The sequence below is a fragment of the Somniosus microcephalus genome, unplaced genomic scaffold (assembly GCF_052327205.1).
Source record: "Somniosus microcephalus isolate GS21.2 unplaced genomic scaffold, FLI_Smic_1.0 unresolved_chr9, whole genome shotgun sequence".
NCBI classification, from domain to species: domain Eukaryota; kingdom Metazoa; phylum Chordata; class Chondrichthyes; order Squaliformes; family Somniosidae; genus Somniosus; species Somniosus microcephalus.
The window spans coordinates 38,807,000-38,827,541 of NW_028225187.1; the positions used below are offsets into that span (position 1 = coordinate 38,807,000).

Below are 20,542 nucleotides of genomic sequence, written 5' to 3' on the forward strand. Positions count from 1 at the left end.
CCTACTCTTTCCCTGGTTTAACTCTTGAACTTAATATACTTATAAAACACCTTGGAATTTTCCTTTATTTTGCCCACCAGTGTGCTTTCATGCCATCTCTTCGCTCTCCTAATTACTTTTTACGTACCCCCCTGCACTTTCTATACTCCTGTAGGCCTTCCACTGTTTTTAGTCCTTTGTATCTGCCAAAAGCCTCCCTCTCTTTCCCAATCCATAAGTTATGCACATCTTAACTTAGAAACATTTCACCTGATACAGAATTCACTCGAAATCAAAGGTAATTTATTTGTGAAATTTTGAGACCTGGCACACAGCTGAGATTATATATATGAATTCACATTCAAATTTCCATCCATAGAAACAATTCGCAATAAATTCAATTTATTTAGCAACTGTCACGGGCCCAGGGAATGACTGATTACTGCCAATTAAAATGATTATGAAATGTGGTCACTGTAGTACCGTGGGGAAACGTGGCTGTCAATTTCCTCACAGCAAGGTCCTATAAACAGCAATGAGATAAATGAGTAGATGATCAGTTTGAGGGCTGTGTGTTAACTGATCAATGTCACCAGAACAGCCAGGGAGAAATGCCCTGCTCTTCTTTAACTAGTGCAGTGAGATCTGTTACCTCCTTGTGAGAGAGTGAACAGGACTTTGGTTCACCTCTCATCAGGAAGACAGCATCTCACGAAGTGCATCCCTCAAGTGCCAGGCTACATTACGTGCACAAGTGTGAGCCAGAGTTCTAGCAATGAGCCCAGGCTGATACTTCAGCGCAACGTTGAGGTTATTGTGGATCAGAATAATAAGCTCAGGCCAGTATCAATACAATCGTGCAAACTATTGAGTTCAACTGCTTGAAGGCATATTAGTTAAACTCTAATTACAAAGTGCACAACAACATGAATTGTTCCAGGGATGGGACAGGAATGAGGATCTGAAAGGCAGATGCAAGAAATGAAAGCAGCCAATTGAACCTTAATCCTGCAGATTTTCAGCGGTTCTGAGATTGTTGTTCACTACAAGAGTGTGGTTACGGTAGAGTTTCTCAGAAAACGCATCAATGAATTGGCGGAGATGAGGCATATCATAAGCACCAGTGCGCCCTGATAGTCCAAGTACACTCCAATCTTCCTAGGCTTCACTTTTAGCTTGAGGCTGAAGAATGTGTCCCTAATTCATTTGTATTCCTCATCCACAACAATCAGACTGAAAGAAAGACTTGCATTTATATAGCACCTTTCATGACCACCCGACGTCTCAATGCACTTTACAGACAATGAAGTACTTTTGGAGTGCAGTCACCCGTTGTAATGTTTGAAACGTGGCAGCCAATTTGCTCCCAACAAGGTCCCACAAACGGTAATGTGATAATGACCAGATAATGTTTTTTAGTGATGTAAATTGAAGGATAATCTTTGGCCCGGACACCAGGAAAAACTGCCCAGCTCTTCTTCGAAGTGAGACTTGAACCAACAACCTTCTGACCCAGAGGCGAGTGTGCTACCAACTGAGCCACACCTGACACTGTGGGGTCTGCGCCGACTAGTTTGTTCCTACCTCAGACACCATCCGTTCAAAGGACTTTAAGGCCATTCCCGCATTCATGTGTGCAGTTTTTTCCAACATCACCAACAGATTTTACATTCTTGCCGTGGATCACTCAGAATTCAGACTAAAAAGACATCAATGCCCCATCTTCGGGTGTCAGGATGTTCCTTCCGTTACTTTGCTAGTCTGACTTTGATCAGGTTCTTTGATAGTAAGAAATAACGATTCATTGTGATAAGATCCGAAGCCAAAGAGGTTGGAGCTGGGCTGATGCTGTGTCATTTGTTTCCACATTATTAACTGTACAGTTCCTGTGAATATCAGCCATGACTCATTGCCTTCCGCTAATGATCCTTTCCTATCAATTTTATTAATCTTCCCCTTCAAATAAGCATTTCCGTTCAACGTTTCAGCCTATCTTGTTCCATTTGTATCAGAGATATTGCCAATTCTTGTTCTGTAGACGTTCATTCTCTTGAATCTCTTGAAGATTTGCTTCCATTATTTCTATTATCTGCCCATCACATTTCTTGGACTATAGCAAAATACTGCAGATGCTGGAAATCCGAAATAACAACAGAAAATGCTGGAAAAACTCAGCAGGCCAGGCAACATCCGTGGAGAGAAAATAGAGTCAACGTTTCGGGTCAAAACCCTTTGTCAAGTCTAAAGAAGCACAGGAAATGAAATAGATTAAGAGGCCAGGCTGGGAGAGAACAAAAGAGAAGTGAAGAGACATTAAGAGGTATTCAAAATGAGACGAGATGGTGATAGGACTAGTGGAGACAAAAGACGGCTCTAGATTAGGTGTGAAATGCGCTGGCAGAATGGGAGACAGCTGCCATGTGGGAGAGAGAAAAAAAAAGAAAGGGGGGGAGAAAGGCCAAAACAAAGATGTGGATAAAAAATATAAGTAAAAATGTAATAGGGGCCGAGGTTATGATCTGAAATTGTTGAACTCGATATTGAGTCCGGAAGGCTGTAAAGTGCCTAATCGGAAGAGGAAGTGCTGTTCCTCGAGTTTACGGTGAGCTTCCGTGGAACAATGCAAGAGGCCGAGGACAGTGAGGTCCGAGTGGGACTGGGGCGGTGAATTAATATGACAGGCGGCCGGAAGCTCGGGGTCACCCTTATGGACTGAATGGAGGTGTTCCGCAAAACGTTCACCTAATCTGCATTTGGTCTCCCCAATGTAGAGGAGATCACATCGTGAGCAGCGAGTACAGTATACTAGATTGCAAGAAGTACAAGTATATCGCAGTTTCACCTGGAAGGGGTGTTTGGGGCCCTAGACACATTTCCAGGCTCTTTGGTTAACAGCTGCTCTACTTTCATTGAGAATATGGCGTATTTATACATACCCAGATGTAATTTGGGCTTGCAGTCTGCTGGACTATTCCCTAACCTGTAAAAGTTTATGTGTCTGTTCCTGTCCTACTTCTGTTTCTTGAGCAATTGATTCCTCCTCTGCGGGAGCATCCGAGGAAGTTTTTATGTGATCCTCGCAGATTTCAATAGCCAAGTTAATCAGGAGGAATCGCTGGGTCCTCTGGCTCAGCTCATCTCTCCCACCAAGGCGTTTCACACAGATCAATTTCTACTTCACAGAAAGTGTCCTGTTCTTCCTGACTCTCCTACATGTTCTGCTAAAATAAGTGTAAAGTGTTCAGTGCGGATTTGTCACTGTAACCTATATATTAGAGAGGGAATAGCATCAAAACAGACATAGCTGTCCTTTAAAAGAAATATAGTAGCAAATTATCTGCGTTGCAGGCAAGCAATCTCTTCTGCAAAGGTTTTTAAAAAACACCCCTGAAACAGAAATTCAATCCAGGGACATAATGACCATGTTCTTTCTGTTCTGGCAGTCTGGAGACAACGTTTTGTCCAATGTTTATTTTCCTGTATAAAAAACCAAACATATAATGACATTGGATTGACTTAGTAGAATTGAGGATGATTGATGCAAGTTGTATCCCTGCCTTGTCGAACTCCTGTACCATTGCTGAATGGGACATCTGGGGTCAGGGACACTGCCAGAACACACTCTATCAGGTTCCTGCCCACCTGTCCCTCTGGAGAAGTATAATAAAAAAAATTACGGGTAACACCACATTGGGTATTGTAATTAAAACAGAGGAGGCCCACAACATATGCAGGAAGTTATTAATAAACCTGCAGATTGGGCGTGTAATTGGCAAATAACGTTCTATATGTTTATATAGAAGTGTAAGGTGGCACATTTAGGTAGAACGCATCAGGAGGCTACATACTCTATTGGAAATAAGTGCCTAAATGGGGTAGAGGAGCCGTGGAATCTGGGGGTACTTTTGTACAAATCACTAAAAGTAGCGAAGCAGGTAAATAAGCCCATAAAAAGCAAATAGACCATTTTGGTTAATTTCTACAAGGATAGAATTGAAAATCAGGGAAGATCTTGAGTATTGTGTGCAGTTCTGGTCGCCTTATCTGAGGAAGGATGTTCTTGCCATGGAGGGAGTGCAGCGAAGATTCACCAGGCTGATACCTGGGATGGCAGGAATGACGTATGAGGAGACATTGGGTCGATTGGGCTTGTACTCGCTGGAGTTTAGAAGAATGAGAGGGGATCTCATTGAAACTTAGAAAATTCTAACAGGACTAGACAGACTAGATGCAGGAAGGATGTTCCCGATTGTTAGGGAGTCCAGAACGAGGGGTCACAGTCTAAGGATAAGGGGTAGGCCATTTAGGACAGAGATGAGGAGGAATTCCTTCACCCAGAGAGTGGTGAACCTGTGGAATTCTCTACCACAGAAGGCAGTAGAGGCCAATTCATTAAATATATTCAAGAAGGAGTTGGATATATTTCTTAAGGCTAAAGGGATCTAGGGATATGGGGAGAAAGCAGGGACCGGGTACTGAATTTGGATGATCAGCCATGATCTCATTGAATGGCGGAGCAGGCTCGAGGTGCCGAATGGCCTACTCCTGCTCCTATCTTCTATGTTTCTATGTTTCTATGTTAACATTGTACTGCACCATGGTTAGAGTACACTTGGAATACTGTGAACGGTTCCAGTCTCCATATTATAAAATGCATATAGAGGTCTGCAGAAGCTGCAAAAAAAGTTTACTAGAATCATACCACAATTGAGAGGTTATACCTATCAGGAATTATTCAACAGGCATTGTCTCTTTTCTCTGGAAAACAAAAGACTGAGGGTTGAGCAGTTTTGCTAATATTGTGTTGAACCTGGGTTAGACCACACTTAGAATACTGTGAACAGTTCTGGTCTCCATATTATAAAAAGGATATAGAGGCACGGAGCAGGTAAAAATGAATTACTAGAATTATATCAGAACAGGAGTGTTTTAACTATCAGGAATGATTGAGCGGGCAGCAGTCTTTTTTTGAGAAGGGAGAACATTGGGGTTGACCTGATAGAGGGTTTTGACATTATGAAAGGGGTTGATAGGTTAGCTGTAGAGAACATGTTTGCACTTACGGATGAGACCAGAACTATGGGCATGGATATAAGATAGTCACTGATAAATCCAATAAACAATTCAGGAGAAACATCTTAATCAGGAGAGTGGTAAGAGGTGGAACTCGGAAGTGCAAGTAATGGTTGAGATCAACATCATCGATGCATTTACAGAGATGCTAGATAAACGCATGAGGGAGTAAGGTATAGAAGGATATGCTGATGGGGTTGATGAAGAAGGGTGGGATGAGGTTCGTGTGGCGCATAAACTCCGACATGGACCTGTTGGGCCGACTGACCTGGTTCAGTGCTGTAAATACTATGTAATACTGCCGAACTGGATATGTGGTGCCTTCTGCAAGGCTCTGTATTAGGTATAACGATGTAGGCATGCCCTTTCCAGAGAATTTTACAGAATAACTCAAAACATTTTAGACAAATGTAAAATTTGCAATTATATTTAATGCCTTACCTTTGGGCGGGTTAACATTCACGAAATGCTCAACAATGAATATCACCATCACAATGACCACGAAGGCACTGAGGCAGAGTCGGACTAAGGGCACCATGAGATATTGTTCTGTGGAAGAAGCAACGAGCATTGATAGTTCATTGTGTGTAAGTCTTAAATTAGTAATTAACGCTTCCAAATTCAACTGAAATTGAACATGAACGCTTGCTTTACTATTTACACAAAGACATTGTTAACACCTGCTGGCCGTTCCTCTACTGCAACAAGAACAATACAGTAATGACACATTATATTCAGGGTAATAATTGTAGGAGTTTAACATATTTTCCTTCAAAATGCTTAACGTGTTCCTTTAGCACTCATTTGCCAGAGTTCATGAATGGAGGGAATGCATTTACGACGTTCTTAAACATGCCCATTGAAGCAAGTACTGCTATTATTTGTCTGCAGTGAATCTTGTTGAATTTTACAGCTTGGTCAATGTTAATTCGGTTCGATTCGGTTCTCACTTATTCATACTCTTGTTGGAACATTGCATGCGTATGTCACAGTGAGAGTACTGGGGGCACAAAGGAAGGAATTAATGCTGTTAACTTGTTTTGCGCTGCAGTCGATGTCAGTTAATCCATGAATTAGATTCCCCGTGGCATTGTCAGTATTGTCCACTCCTGTCAGTAGGAATGCGAGCTCTGTGAGGCAAATGACAGATATTATTAAGTGATATAGGTGAATATATAATGCATCAGATTTTCCTGATAAACTGATAAATTTTGAAATGCACTGTTCTATTTCGAACGTCTGTTGTGCACTCAACGGATTTTTATTACTTAAGTAGAAGACATCATGTTTTATCATTTTGGGTCATGAGTAACTATGCGTGAGGACCGGCACTCGTTGAATTGCAAACATTTACAGAGAGGTTGAAGAACATCTATCCACCCTAATCCCACTTCCCATCTCTTGGTCCGTAGCACTGTAGGTTACGGCACTTCAAGTGTATTTCCAAGTAATTTTTAAATGTGATGAGGGTTCCTGCCTCTACCAGCCATTCAGGCAATGAGTTTCAGACCCACACCTCCCTCTGGGTGAAAGAAGTTATCCTCAACTCTCCTCTAATCCTTATACCAATTAGTTTAATTCCATGTCCCCTGGTTATTGAACACTGACATGGATTTTTAGAAATCACAATTAGTGGAAGCATAGCTTCATGGGTAAGAATAAGTAGTCAAGGCATTTCTGCCTGGCAACAACAGCCAGAAATAAAGAGGCTTTGCATATGGCTCAGAAGTGAAGCATTGGCACCCTACAGGAATTAAGAGGTTAACAATGCAGCTTGCACACGAGGCAACAGCGGAGACAGTTCAGACATGTTGACCGCAAGGTCTTGATGCTTTTGCAAGATTAGATAAAACAGGTACAGAAGCGACAACCACAAGAAATGGAACCTAGAGTTAAGTAAAACCACACGGGGCACAGTCAAACAGAAATGCAGACATGTGGTTTTACGAAGGGTCAGGAAATAAAACATCAGGTGGTCATGTGACAATAAATATTATGTGACGCGAAATGGGGAGTCAGCCAATTAACAAATGTGCACGCGGGCTTTAGAGCCTGCCACGGTTTTTGTATGCTTAAATACCGGAGACCAAAGACAATCGGAGAATCTAAGCTGTACTCCCTGATGAGCCTATAGGTACCTCCGTGGATTGTTTGTTTTGTACTGTTGAATAATTTTGTGTTTTCTATGTTTCCAATAAAATGCTTGGATATTTTAGCATTTGCTGACTAGTGTGCGGATTTAATTAATTTTATTTTGCCACAACAAACACTCTGCTAAGGGTATAGGTCCTTCCTATCCACTCTAGCTAGGCTCCTCAAAATGTTATACACCTCAATTAAGTCGCCCCTGAGCCTCCTCTGTTCCAAAGAAAACAACACCAGCCTATCCAATCGTGCTGATCTCTTTGACGAAAAGTCCTATTGTCTCCTTCCTAAACTCGCTGTCAGGTTTAGTACCGTTATGATCATGTGAAACGCCTTGTGACGTTATACAGCTTTAAAGGCGCTATATATTGGACAGGTGCTACAGATAGACCTCTTGCTTTGTCTCGTGTAACCTTCGAGTTTTCGCAGCAAGGATGAAGGCAATGGAAGGCGTCCTTGTTTGGGGATGAAAGGGAACATTCCTCGACATCTGAAAATCAAGCTGCTACAGGAAGGACTGAAAAACTTGGCAACAGCAGAAACTAGGAGAGTCCTCACACGGTTCCTGAGATGCCTTGGTCACTGAATGTGAAGTGAGAAGAATCATTTGGGACCGGGCAGACTAAACATTAAAAGGGAACTTTGAGAGTTGTGGCAACTGGGGTGAGTTTGCTGTGATATGGAAACGATAATGTTTGGAATCTCTTGGCAATGGCCTCGGATCTTAGTTAGATGCACCGACTACAATTAGCCACAATTCAGTTGTTGTTTTGTGATGAAGTTCAGTTTGATCATGCATTGTCATGGAGTCCAGATAAAGTATCATCACACACAGACACGCAAACAGGAGTGTGTGGGTACCAGTAGACGAGGCTCTGAGTCCATGTAGAATACTTAGATCAAAGTGTGCACAATTCGGGCTAGATTTTCAGTATAGACAGTTTTGGGGCGCTAACCTTAGCGCCCGCCCGAAGTTAGCGCCCGCCCCAAAGTAGCGCCCCGTTGCCGGAAATTCAGTGGCTTCGCCCTAAGAGGTTGGTGGAGCGCTAAAAGAGGCGTTCCATTACTATCTTTAGGCGCTAAGCCGGCGGTGCAGAGCGCAACACCCGAGCTCGGGCGCCGCGCACGGCAGACACTCTGGTGCCAGTGAGCTCTTAAAGGGGAAGGGTGCATGTGTTTTTTTCAAAGGCAGAGTCTGGGGGGGAAAGGAGCAAAGAAGAGGAGGTGGAGGAGGAGGAGGAGGAGGAGGAGGAGGAGGAGGTGGCGGTGGTGGCCGGAAACATAAATACACCGTTCACAACAACATACTGGACCGTTCCAGACAACACATGCAGACTGCCTTTTATAGTGCAGGAGGAGTGCCCTTTAATTTGCGCTCCCCAGGCTGTGTTGCGTTCCATTTTACAAACGCTCTGGACGCCAGCCGCACAATGGGGCGGTCCGACTGAAGTTTGGATTCGGGGCGGCCAAAGGGCGTTGCACGAGGATGTGACATCATTTTCTGCGCGCACATCCGGGCGGCCGCTAAACTTTGCGCCGGCGCTAACGGGCAACTTAATTTGGGGCGGGGCGCAAACTGCGTTGCGCCCGGGCGCTACACGCATAGCGCCCGAAAATCACTTCTCTTAAGGCGCTAAATGCTGGCGCAAGCAACTGAAAATCTAGCCCTTCGTCTTTAATTGTGCCGACCCGACTGGTGAGCAAATAGTTGAATCACATTTGCACAACCCTGTTCGCAAATCCATTCATCAACTTTTCATTCATCCACCGATATAATGTAACCTTGACTGATTACTTCCTCAACCATTATCCTTGATTGGGAATTCCATATCTTCTACATCTCGTGCTATAAAGAGTTTTTTCTTGCTCTCTTACATTTAATATTGTAATTCCGTCCCCTTCATTATTAATCATAACTATTGGGAATAGTTTAGTTTTATCGGTCTTCTACCATGCTTTTATAATTGTAAAATTTTGCATCATATCGCCCCGTAATGTTCATTGTTTCAATAAAGGAAGCCTGAGTATTTCAAGGATTTTTTTATTCGTATTTGTATTTCATCATACCTGGCAGTATCTGAGTGAATCTGAATTGTACCATAGAAACATAGAAACATAGAAGGTAGGAGCAGGAGTAGGCCATTCGGCCCCTCGAGCCTGTTCCGCCATTCAATGAGATCATGGCTGATCATCCAAATTCAGTACCCTGTCCCTACATTCTCTCCATATCCCTTGATCCCTTTAGCCTTAAGAAATATATCCAACTCCTTCTTGAATACATTTAATGAATTGGCCTCTACTGCCTTCTGTGGCAGAGAATTCCACAGGTTCACCACTCTCTGGGAGAAGAAATTCCTCCTCATCTCTGTCCTAAATGGCTTACCCCTTATCCTTAGACTGTGACACCTGGTTCTGGACACCCCGGCCATCGGGAACATCCTTCCTGCATCTAGTCATGTTAGAATTTTATAATTTCAATGAGATCCCCTCTCATTCTTCTAAACTCCAGCGAGTATAAGACCAATCGACCCAATCTCTCCTCATACGTCATTCCTGCCATCCCAGGTATCAGCCTGGTGAATCTACGCTGCACTCCATCCATGGCAAGAACATCCTTCCTCAGAAAAGGCAATCAAAACTGCACAAAGTACTCAAGATGTGGTCTCACCAAGGTCCTGTACAACTGCAGCAAGATATCTGAAGTATGAATGTAACTCAATTTCTGATCAATCCATTGAAAAGATTCGTGGACACTGATTGGCTGTTAAAGTTTAGGATCAGCATTCGAAGTCAATCAGGCCTTGCAGTAAATGGAGGAGCGCCTAAGTATACCTCTTCATTTTGCACATATTATTGATCTTGGGCACAGCTCGCTTGCTGGAGTCAAATGGAAGATCTTCAGTTCACCCTATTAGGCCGCATTGAAGGTACACAGCCGGACACTCCCTGGTATGTGGGCTGTCTTCAGATAGTGATGGACCAACACAAAGTGGGTGGGAGATGAAATCGGGAGTTACCTGGAAACTCTACGCATGTAAATAAAGAGAGTTAACTAACCCATCCAGCGTTTATTTCGTGACAGGTTTAGCCAGGTTCACCAGGCTGATACCTGGGATGGCAGGAATGACGTATGAGGAGAGATTGTGTCGATTGGGCTTATACTCACTGGAGTTTAGAAGATTGAGAGGGGATCTCATCGAAATCTATAAAATTCTGTCAGGCCTGGACAGACTAGATGCAGGAAGGATGTTTATGATGGCCGGGGAGTTCAGAACTAGGGATCATAGTCTAAGGATAAGGGGTAAGCCATTTAGGACTGAAATGAGGAGGAATTTCTTCACCCAGAGAGTGGTGAACCTGTGGAATTCTCTACCACAGAGGGCGGTGGAGGGCAGTTCATTAAATATATTCAAGAAAGAGTTGGATATATTTCTTAAGGCTAAAGGGATCAAGGGATATGGGGAGAAGGCAGGGACAGGGTACTGAATTTGGATGATCAGCCATGATCTCATTGAATGGCGGAGCAGGCTTGAAGGGCCGAATGTCCTACTCCTGCTCCTATCTTCTATATTTCTATGTTTCTATGCAGGCTATACAGCACGCATGGAAAGATTAAGACAATAGATCAAAAACAGATCCCCAGTTAACTGTAGCATGGAAATAAGTACATCTCAGTTCGATTTTAAAGGGAACTGGTCGCCTATATTAATTATATATGAGCGAACGAGACAGAAATTGAGACACAATGGTTTCGAAATGTGTTGATACCTACCTTTCACCATAATCGGGACATCTTTACTGAATGGCGAAATTATCGAACGTCCTACAACCTCTGTTTGATATCGACAACTGTAATTTCCCACTGAGCCTTCGCTTCGGGTATTTATGTTGAAGGTCACAATCCGCTCATCGCCACTCACAGTACGAGACTGTACAGGACTTCCTTTCTGATCTTTGAACAAGAGAAATGTTCCCCCTCTGGATCGAATGTCACCTTTGCAGGAAATGGCAAGATTTTCCCCGTTTGAAACTGCACCGGAATCTGGGTCCATGTACATAGTCGGCTCCGAGAGTTCATCTGTATCAAAAATACTGTATGAAATTGTGTGTCAAAAGTCTACTCAATGACATATGAGGACACTTTTATAAAAAACAGAATCTGTCGCCTTGCTTGCAATTCATACATCGCTTTTTGATATTATTACAAGCAAAGGACAGGTGGAAAACAGAATGAGCCAGAATGTGCTGATTATTTATTTTGTGCAAGATATTTAATTCAGTCTGGTTTTTTCTGCTTTCAATAATGATCATTGGGTAGCCGCTTACTGCACATCCCCCTTCAATCTGAACAACCCGAATTACCTTTGATTCAACTCATTAACTGGGCCTCCCATTCTCAGGCGAATATTTCATTTATCTGATTCTGTTGGTTTGTGGAACTCGGGTAAACCGGCTTCTGAAAGGTTTTCATGTTTAGTTCATTCAGTACACAGCAAAGAAATGTGGTTGGCATCATTGGAGAGAGAACGAGAGAGAGAGAGAGAGAGAGACATATTTCATTGAGCAACAGCAAGTGTTCAAGATTGAAGTAAGGCATTGGAATGGTTATTATTGTCATACTATAAACATCCCATCACATAACATTGCAAACTAAGCAATGAGATGTTGATGTACGAGAATTGTAAACTTATGTGGGTATGAATCGGCTGAAGGACTGTGCATTGAACAGAAACTACAGAATGTTGATGTATGAGAAATGTAAATTTGTGTGGGTATGAATCGGCTGAAGGACTGTGCATTGACCGGAAACTACAGAATGTGGATGTACGAGAAATGTCAACCTGTGTGGGTATGAATCGATTGACGGAAAATACATTGGCCCTGAAATTAGGATCGGGAGCTTGCCGCGTGTGCAAGCCCCCGATGTGCACTTACCCGGCGCGCTGACATTTGAATCGTGGCCCGCGTTGCATTTCCTCTGACTGGCCCGCTTGAGGTCCTGCCGCGCTGTGCGTGCGTGACCCAGCGGCGTACTTAGTGCGATGAACCGGCTGGGATCACGTGAGCACAGGGCAACCAATGGGAGGTTGCAAAAGTTCATTCATGAGTTTGACAGTAAGAGCTGTCAAACTCATGAAAACTCCTGGCCACAAAACACGACTTAAACTTGAAAGAAAATTTAAAAAAACATTGCACTACTTAAATGAACTATAAATAACTGTAAAAAACTATTTTAAAAATAATTTTAAAATTTGAAAAAAATTATTCTATAAAAAATCGGGGCTAAAACTAAACTTACCTTACTGTAAATTCTTTAAAAATAATAAACCTGTGGAAAACTTTTTTATAAATTGTATTTATAGGCCACTTACCTGTAAAACTAAGTACTTACGTGTGGTTTTTCAATGCATAAAAACCGGAGGCCTTTACACATGCGCAACTCTCTAAAAATAAAGGAAATCCAAGTCGCACGCGCTGCCTGTGTAGTCGCACGCGTTCAGCCTCTTAACCCCTTGGGTCAGAGGAGAGGAAATGCCGGTTTTCAGCGCATGCGCTGTGCATGCTGAAAACCGGCAATTCCTCCGGGCACACGCGTTGGGAGAGGATTTACTGGGCCATTGACTGGAGGCTACCAAATAAAGCCAGGCCACTTCCAGTTTGATAAAATGAAAATTTATAAAAAAGGAAGCTTTTGTGTTATATTCTAAGAAAAAGGGAGCAAACTATTTAACTTCATGCCTACACTAGGAACTGCTGACAAAACTCTGCTTGCGTTATCTCTGAAGAAATTAGAGTGTTTTTTATGTTAAAGTAGAAAAAAATAAAGTGATATAAAATCATAACACTGAAGTCTTTACTACTTGACTGAAAAACAGAAAACTGTTTCAAAACATCAGATACCTGTAACCTTTTGACACTGCAGGCTCTCATTTATTTTCCCTGATACTCACAGTACAAACACTCTCTTTAATCAGATCATTCATATTAGCATTTCCACACCTATAGGCCTCCACCGGATCTGAAACGATACTGCCTAGTTAAAAACCACACCTTAAATTGTATTTGATGCTTGTATTCATTTTTTAACATGCATAGTCAAATTTAAAATGGGCTGTAAATGACCAACATGCACAATGGTGCTCGGGGTATCCAGTAGAGGGCGTGAATTTGCACATCAGCCTCTAAACATATAGGCCCAGTAATTCCGGGCCCAACGCATGAGTACGGACGGGGTACTCACGCGTGGGCCCTACGGAAGTGCCGGTTTTCAGCATGCACAGCGCATGCGTGGAAAACCGGCGTTTCCTGTCCTCTGAACCAAGGGGTTCAGAGGATGAATGCGTGCACGCAGGAGTCTGCGCGTGCGCGCTGAAATCATTTTTTTTCCACAGGTTTGCGCGTGTGTAAGGGCCTTTCCTTTTTACGAATGTAAAACAGGAGACGTAAGGACTTCATTAGAGTCTATGGGCTAGATTTTCAGTCGCTTGCGCCAGCAGTTAGCGCCTTAAGAGAAGTGATTTCCGGGCACTATGCGTGTAGCGCCCGGGCGCAGCACAGTTAGCGCCCCGCCCCAAATTAAGTTGCCCGTTAGCGCCGGCGCAAAGTTTAGCGCCCGCCCAGATGCGCGCGCAGAAAATGACGTCACATCCTCGTGCAACGCCCTTTGGCCGCCCCGATTGCAAACTTCAGTCGGACCACCCCATTGTGCGGCGGGCGGCCGGAGCGTTTGGAAAAAGGAACGCAACACAACCAGCGCGGGCCCCGGGGGGCGCTAATTAAAGGGAACGTCCTCTCCAGTATAAAGGGCATCTTTTTTTTCAGAAAACAGTCTTGTGCAACGCATTTCTGGAGACACAACAAGGAGGATAGCTAACTGGCTTCAAGCAGCAAGAGCCAGGTATTTTTGGACTCAGACCATTATTTCTGGATAACAGCGGGGGGGGGGGGGTCAGCCTCTGCAGACTATGCAGAACAAATGGGAACTTTACGCCAGCAGATAAAAGAACGATCCCCAGGTAACTGTTGCAGCGAAATATGTACATCTCAGTTCGATTTTAAAGGGAATTGGTCACCTATATTAACAAGATATGAGCGAAGGAGACAAACATTGAGATACAAGAACACACAACCTCGTTTTGAAATGTGTTGCTCCCTACCTGTCTCCGTAATCGGGACATCTTTACTGAATGGCGAATTCCTCGAACGTCCTGCGACCTCTGTTTGATATTGACAACTGTAATTTTCCACAGAGCCTTCGCTTCGGGTATTTATGTTGAAGGTCACAATCCGCTCATCGCCACTCACATTACGGGACTGTACAGGATTTCCTTTCTGATCTTTGAACAAGAGAAATGTTCCCCCTCTGGAGCGAATGTCGCCTTTGCAGGAAATGACAACATTTTCCCCGTTTGAAACTGCACCAGAATCTGGGTCCATGTAGAAAGTCGGCTCCGGGAGATCATCTGTATCAAAAATAACGTATGAAATTGTGTGTCCAAAGTCTACTCAATGACATATGAGGAGACTTTCTTAAAGGTAGAACTAAATCTGTCGTCTTGCTTCCAATGCATGCATTGCTTTTTGTTATTACTTACAAGGAAAGGACAGATGGAAAACAGGATGAACCAGAATGTGCTGATTCTATCTTTTATGTGAAGTATTTCCTTCAGCCTGTTTTTTTTCTGCTTTCAAAAAATAAAAATTGTTTATCTGCTTATTGTCCATCGCCCTTCAATCAGCACAATCTGTAACTTTCTTTGACTCAACTCTTTAAATGGTCCTCCCATTCTCAGACCGATATTTCATGTATCTGATTCTGGTGTCATGAGGAACTCGGTTAATTCGACTTCTGGAAGGTTTTCATGTTTAGTTCATTCAGTACAAATCAAAGAAATGTGGTTGGTATCATTGGAGAGCGAACGGGAGAGAGAGAGAGTGAGAGATAGATTTCACTAAGCAACAGCCAGTGTTCAAGATTGAAGTAAGGCTTTGGAATATATTATTGCCATAATATAAACATCCTATCACACACCATTGCAAACCAGACAATGGGATGTTGATATACGAGAATTGTAAGTTTGTGTGCATAAAAAGACGTCTGAAGGACAGTGCATTGACTAGAAATTAATGAATGTTGATGTATGAGAAATGTAAATTTGTGTGGGTATGAATCGGCTAAGGGACTGTGCATTGACCGGAAACTACAGAATGATGACGTACGTGAAATGTCAACTTGTGTGGATATGAATCAGCTGAAGTAAAATGCATTCACTGGAGGCTACCAAATAAGGCCAGGCCACGTCTAGTTTGATAAAATGAAAAGTGTGTAAAAAAGGAAGCATTTGTGTAAAATTTTCAGAAAATGAGAGACACCTATTTGAGTGTATGCCTACACTCGGAACTGCTGATAAAACACTGCCTGTTTTATACTGGGAGGATATTATACTCTCTGTTTAGATTGCTGTTTATGTTAAAGTAGAAAAAATAAAGTAATATATTACCATAACACTGAAGTCTTTACTACTCGACTGAAAAACAGAAGACTGTTTAAGAACAACAGATTCCTGTATACTTTTAATACTTCAGGCTCTCATTTATGTTCCCTGATACTCACAGTGCAAACACTCTCAGTAATCAGAGCATTGATATTAGCATTCCTACACCCTATAGGTCTCCACCATTTCCTAAACGATACTGCCTAGTTAAAAACCACGCATTTCGTGCTGGTAATCGTTTTTTGGCATGCATAATTAAATTTTAAATAGTTTGTAAATGACCAACATGCAAAATGGTGCTTGTGGTATCCAGTAGAGGGCGTCAATTTGCATGATAGCCTCTCAAAATACAATTACACTATTCTCCCAGGTAAAATCAGCATTAAGCGTTAAACAGATATGTGGTCAACTTGGGGCAACCATTGTCATTTACCATAAGCTATGCACTTAGTGTACTGCAAACAAAGCTTATAGCACAGTGGCAAAGGATAAATACATTATAAATTGGGTTACCAATTAAAATTTGGGATCTGCGTATTTATGTTGGGTCAGATTTAGCTCAAGGTAACCATTAAGAAATCCGCTCACACCATGTAAAGAGGTTGGGTTTGAAAAGGAACATCCAAAGTCCAATGTAACTGCAGCCCAAGTGTCCTTCAGTTCCACTGGATCGTTTCATTGCTGAGTAAGCACACATTGTTCTAATCCCATTGGGAGAATAGATTCTGTTAACATACCTCGAACAATTAACTGAACAGGGTTGCTCGGATGTGAAGATCTCCATTGTCCATTCTCCGAGTGTAGACATTCACATGTGTAAATGTCATCATAGCCAACTGCTGCGGTGAAATCATAAGAGGTGTAACATTGTCCTTTAGGAGCAACCAGGTCTCTGAATAAACTGTTCTTTCGGATATAACGGTTCATTGTGAGGGGACACTGACAGCGACAAGTCATAGTTACTGTCTCTCCGTATACAAGGACTTCATATGGTGGATTCACAGTGAAGATTGGCTTCGGTAAATCATCTGAGGAAAACACAGTCAAAAGAGCTTAAACACCGAAAAGCTTCAATCAATTAACATGGATATCATTGTAATAACCTAAGTTCAACCTGTCCTTTACCAATGTATGCTCCTGCACTGAAATGGTAAAAGTGTCAGGCGATAGCTTGCCCTCCGCTTTCTAGATCATTGGAATTAATGTGCATTTTTTAAATTACTGTAACAGTAACATGATGTTTCAAATAACATAACAGGAAAGTGCAACTGCAGTCATTTTAAAAACTGGTAAATTAGGTGGATTTGTACCTCCCATTAGCGCCCACAGGGGTAGACCAGGCTGTTTTAACTGCACCCCACTCCCCGGTGGTCTAGCAGTGCCCCAATGCACGCGGCGCTAGGTTCCACCCTATTAATCAGGGGAGGAGTCCTGCAAAGAGGCAGCGATATGCTCCAATGCACGTGGCGCTGTTGCACGTAGCCCCCTGATCTTTAGTTATGGTGCCCCAAGAAGGAGGTGGGGCACTTCCAGCCGCTCTCCACATTCTGCTTTGGACACTACCAATGAATTTCCGGCGGAGGGGCGCGAACATTTAAGGGGCGCTAAAATTAGCGCCAGCGACTTTGGCATCCTGAAAGGGTCGCCAACCAATTGATCCACCCAATTACTGAATATCAGGCGCTGCGTATAATGGGCGGCTGATCCGATGCTGCCCGTTTTGCGCCCCGCCCGAGATGAATATCTAGCCCTAATAGTGATGGACAGTGATGATAAATACAATTTTACAAAATGCGTACAAGCCCTGATCGACATTCAAATAAGTGCATTTTTTTTGGAATATCAGAATTTTAAAAAAAATTGCAGGAATTTGCACAATAATTCCTGTAATAGATTAATGCGCCCTGGAGTTAAACGAAATCCCAACTATCAAATATTAATTTCGGCTCACTGATGGCTATATTAATGATTTCACTATTCATTTTAAAGTCGCATACTTACATATTAATATCTGTCCGAACAACGCCTGGAAATGAACTGAAAGAGAAAATAGGATCAATGAAAAGGTTTTGCCTATCACTATCTTGTGGACCTGTCGCATTAACCAACTGCTCCCAGAGCTCGCATGTTATCACTTCCGAAATTACATCAGATTTTCTTCCCCAGATTTATGTGTACCTTTATAATTCAGTACAGGTAAGGCACAAAATTCAAATTGATTCTAAATTATCAAACAATAACAAGCATAATTATATTACTACACAATTAAACAGATCGTATACACCGAGGAAAACATTTTGAAATGTCACTTTGTGTTTCGTAGTGGATATAAATGTTAATACATTTTGTTCTAGACTATTGGAAAGAAAGAAAGAAAGAAAGAAATAAATAGAGAAAGAGCGAAGGAGAAAGGAAGAAAGAAGGAGAAGGAAAGAAAGACAGAAAGATAAAAAGGTAGAAAGAAGCAAAGAATGAAAGAAAGAAAAAAGAAAGAAACAAAGAAAGAGAGAAAGTACGAGAGAAAAAAAGATGGAAAGTAGGAAAGAAAGATAAACAAAGAAGCAAAATGAAAGAGAGACAAAGAGAGAGAAAGAGAGAGAGAAAGAGAGAGAGAAGGAAAGAGAGAAAGAAAGAGGGAAAGAAAGAGAGAGAGAGAGAGAAAGAGAGAGAGAAACAAAGAAAGAGAGAGAAAGAGAGAGAGAGAGAGAAAGAGTGAGAGAAAGAGAGAGAGAAAGAGAGAAAGAGAGAGAGAAAGAAAGAGAGAGAAAAAGAGAGAGAAAGAAAGAGAGAGAAAGAGAGAGAGAGAGAAAGAGAGAGAAAGAGAGAGAGTAAGAAAGAGAGAGAAAGGGAGAGGGAAAGAGAGAAAGAAAGAGAGAGAAAGAGAGAGAGAAAGAGAGAAAGAGAGAGAGAAAGAAAGAGAGAGAGAAAGAGAGAGAGAAATAAAGAGAAAGAAAGAGAGAAAGAAAGAAAAAGAAAGAGAGCGAGTTAAAGTTTTAGGTATATAAATGTAAAGAGAACTAGCAGATACTAGAGATGAAGAGCATTTATAATAAATATCCGCCCACTTGGGAGTCTAACTACCTTCCGTCTGCCACATTGCCGATCAAGGACTAGCCTCTGCACTTTGAACAGGGCAAGCCTCCGAACCACATGAGTCCCTGGGATATATGGTCCTCCTCACATTTCGTAGTGGAGAGGCCCAGGATCGCAATCCTCAGCACCTACAGAGCCAACAGGTTAATGCGTAGATTTTTCCTGATCAGAGGCAGCCGCACGCACGAAGCCTCCGAACGGAAATTCAGGGTCAATGTGTCTTTGACTTATGTTTATAGCAGCCTCACATACCTTCTCCTTTCTTCCTTTAATAGGCTTTTAGATTGTACGATAAGATTGTTCAGATCATGAGAAACATCTGTGTGATATTGTTTAAGCTACTAGAGCACATCATCCAGTTTGTATCCTGTGAATTGCTATTTCATGTAATTAAAATGTCAAAGAAATGTCGATAATGATCAAATATGCACATTAGTAAAAAACAGCTGTGTGCTGACCCCTGTGTCGGCAGATCCTCAATTCAAGCAGTTTGCGGAACTCTCTATTTGAACTTTTCATTGACGTAAAGATCTTCGAGTAGTTAATGTAACCAGACAGTACACCCGTGCCCACTGATCCCAAGAACAACTGAGAGAGTAAGCATGTTCTAATTAGATTCGTGCACACTGTGCGGATCCTTCAAAATATCGAGATATTGTGTTTTGTTAATTGCTTTCCTCATTGATTTGGAGATAAAGGATAAGACGTGAATGTTGCTGTAGTAACCGAGATTGCAACACAGACTGAAGTCACTAATTTGGGCACTGGGTTAACATTAGTCAAGTTGTCACAAAAAGGAATGGATAACATCTCTTATTCGTTTAGATGGATTGGGGTAGGGATTAGGGAGGGCAGAGTATCCGAAAGTGGAGAGAGCGAAGGAGGCAGAACAACAGGAGGGCACGGTCATGGAGGGAGAGCGAGAAAAGTAAAAGGGGAGAGAAAGTGGATAAAGAAATGAATGGCTTGGGTCTGGACTGTCAGCCAAACAGCTCATGGGAATAGACACAGGGGAACAACCTGTGGATTAGTGCAAAAGGTGATAGATGCACACATCGATATAGACACAGAGCAATAAATAAACAGAGAGAAAGAGAGAGAGAAAGGGAGAAGGAGAGAGAGAAAGGAAGATTGAAAGAAAGATTGAAAGAAAGATTGAAAGATTGAAAGAAAGAGAGATTGAAAGAAAGATTGAAAGATTGAAAGAAAGAGAGATTGAAAGAAAGATTGAAAGAAAGAAAGATTGAAAGAAAGATTGAAAGATTGAAAGAAAGAGAGATTGAAAGAAAGATTGAAAGAAAGATTGAAAGATTGAAAGAAAGAAAGTAAGAAAGATAGAAGAGAGAGAAAGAAAAAATAATGGTAGAAAGATAGTAAATAAGAAAGAAAGAGAGAAGGAAAGAAAGAAAAAAGAGAGAGAGAGTAAGAAAGGATAAACAAAGAGATAGTGAGGCAAGTAGATAAAACAAAGCACTGCGTATTCTGGAAACCTGAAATACAAACAGGAAATTCAGGAAACACTCAGCAGGTCAGCCAGTATCTGTGGAGAGTGAAACAGAGTTAACGATTCAGGTCGATAAATGTAATGAGAATTAGAAGATATTAGTTGAAATGCTTTTAAAATAAGTGCAGGAACTGGGAACCACTCCCAGAAACCTCTTTCTCACACTTTCTCATCATCCCTTCCCTCCCAGAAACAATTTCCGACCACCAACCGCACCCCTGGCAGTCTACCTACTCTCTTCCGCCCTATTCCC

At 42.2% G+C, this 20,542-nt stretch overlaps 1 pseudogene; it reads right to left on the reverse strand.

Annotated features, from left to right (window-relative positions):
* Window positions 1–260: 260 nt before the first annotated feature.
* LOC147085093 (osteoclast-associated immunoglobulin-like receptor) overlaps window positions 261–20,542 on the reverse strand; it is a 32,430-nt pseudogene continuing 12,148 nt past the window's right edge.